The following is a 2,586-nucleotide window of genomic DNA, read 5'->3' on the forward strand; positions in this document are numbered from 1 at the left end:
GAACATGCTCAAACCCTATCACCAGAGAATATAGGAGGTAGCAGCCATCTGTGCCCCAGCCACTGAGGATTATGAGAATCTGCCCTTACCAGACATGTTAGAAAAGGAAGATTCTGCAGAAAACGCTACAGGTGTGCAGCTGGGGGAGCGGCTAAGTCCCCAGGAGCGTGCCCAGGTACAGGAGTTGATTGCGGCAAAAGGTGCTACCTTCTCCAATTTACCAGGGTACACTCTGTTAGCTACCCACCGAGTAGAGACCCCAGGACAGCTCCCTATGAGACAGACTCCGTATCGTATCCCTGAAGCAGTAAGGGAGCACATGAGGAAAGAAATTGAGGAAATGTTGCAGTTAGGGGTTATCGAACATTCAGATAGCCCCTGGGCATCACCGGTAGTGCTAGTACCCAAGAAGGATGGCACCACGCGGTTTTGTGTAGACTACCGGAGGCTCAATGACAAAACAGTGTCTGACGCCTACCCGATGCCCCGTATAGACGAGCTGCTAGATAGGATGGCAAGAGGCCAGTATCTCACTACCATTGATCTGTGTAAGGGATACTGGCAGATTCCACTAGCCAAGGAGGCCATCCCCAAGTCGGCGTTTGTCACCCCGTTTGGCCTGTATCAATTTCGGGTCATGCCTTTCGGGATGAAAAACGCTCCGGCTACCTTTCAGAGGATGGTAGATCGGCTACTGGACGGGTTCCAAGAGTACGCCTGTGCGTACTTAGATGATATAGCCATTTATAGCCAGACCTGGTCAGATCATTTGAAACATATTAGTGTGGTCATTGACCGTATTGGAGAGGCAGGGCTGACCCTAAAACCTAGCAAGTGTCACATAGGGATGGCAGAGGTGCAGTACCTGGGACACAGGGTAGGATGCGGACAGCAGAGGCCCGAACCGGCCAAGATAGAGGCAGTAGCTAAGTGGCCTAACCCCAGGACAAAGACACAAGTATTGGCGTTCCTTGGTACCGCTGGTTACTACAGAAAATTTGTGCCCAATTACGGCGCCCTGGCCAAACCCCTGACAGACTTGACCAAGAAAAACTTGCCACGACAGGTCAACTGGGCCCCAGAGTGTGAACAGGCATTCCATGAACTAAAAACTGCAGTAACTAAGGCTCCTGTGTTAACTGCCCCTGATCCAACTAAACGATTTCTTGTTCACACAGACGCTTCCATGTTTGGATTGGGGGCAGTACTGAGCCAAGTGGGAGCTGATGGCGGAGAACATCCCGTAGCTTACTTAAGCAGAAAATTACTACCAAGGGAAGTAAGCTACGCCGCCATCGAGAAGGAATGCCTGGCCGTGGTGTGGGCCCTCAAAAAGTTACAACCTTATTTGTATGGACAACCATTCTCCTTGCTCACAGATCACAACCCGTTGGTGTGGCTACACAGGGTGTCAGGAGACAATGCCCGGCTGTTGCGCTGGAGTTTGGCGCTGCAGCCGTTTGATTTCACGATCCATTATCGCCCTGGAAAACAGAATGGTAACGTCGATGGGTTGTCCAGACAGACAGAACTTGAGAAATGATCTGTGAGCACTCCCCCGGACATCCCCAAGCCGATCCGTTGGGATCAGACTGTGTATGCCGGCTTGGTTCTGGGGGAGCATTGTGGCAAACCTAGCCACTTGGGACTGCCTAAGATAGAATGGTTGTGCCTATTTTCTGTTGTGTACTGCGCGCCGGTATAGTGTGGCGTCTCCGGCTATGTTTAATTTATGCTGTACTGTGTATGTCTGTTCGAATCCTCCCCATTCGTTAGCATTGCTATTAAAACTGACTAAGTTGTATATTTTGAAGTAGAAAGGTAACGGTTTATGTCCTCGTGGTTTTCATTACCGTATGTTACAGCAGGGGCTGATGGGAGGAGGACCTGGAAACGGTAGTCTCCCTCCAGTCCCCTCAACCAAAACCCCTGCTGCCCATCTTTGGAAACCCCTGTTAAGTGACCTGCTATAAATATCAGTATTTTTAATAAAGTGACAGTTGACTCTCAGACTGTGTTTCGTCTGGTTCTTGGGAGGATTTGGGAATATTGCCTGCTTCCAGCTTTGTACTTGGATTATTGTGTTCTACCAGCGGAGATCCTGGGATTATAATATTGCAGCTCCGCAACAAACATTATTTCTTGAAACCTGTGGCAGCACTATTTATAAACGCCGCGTTAACATTTAGTATCTGTTTGTGTAGAATGAGTTTGTAGTCAGCATTTATTGCAATACCACACGGCCATTAAATGGTTCTACAAGTGGAGTGCATTCAATAAACAGTGAATTGTGGAAATATGCCAAAGAATTAAGACATTTTAGGTCAAACTAACCATTTTTAGATATTGTCCAACTCAGCTGTTTCCCCAGGTAAGTTTAAAGGTACTTATATTAATAAATGGATTAAATGCAATGTTTACACACAACATGCAGCTATGTATGTGTTAAAGTAAGGGTTAAACTCAGATGGGAGCAATTACTAAAAATAAGTAATTACAATGAAAGTTGTTAAAGGGCTCAATGCATGTTTCTACAGAAATTGCTTTAATAAGGGAATCAGGTTAAGGCTACCCAGCTGTATCCTA

Source organism: Pelobates fuscus, chromosome 1, assembly GCF_036172605.1.
Source record: "Pelobates fuscus isolate aPelFus1 chromosome 1, aPelFus1.pri, whole genome shotgun sequence".
Classification (NCBI taxonomy): Eukaryota; Metazoa; Chordata; class Amphibia; order Anura; family Pelobatidae; genus Pelobates; species Pelobates fuscus.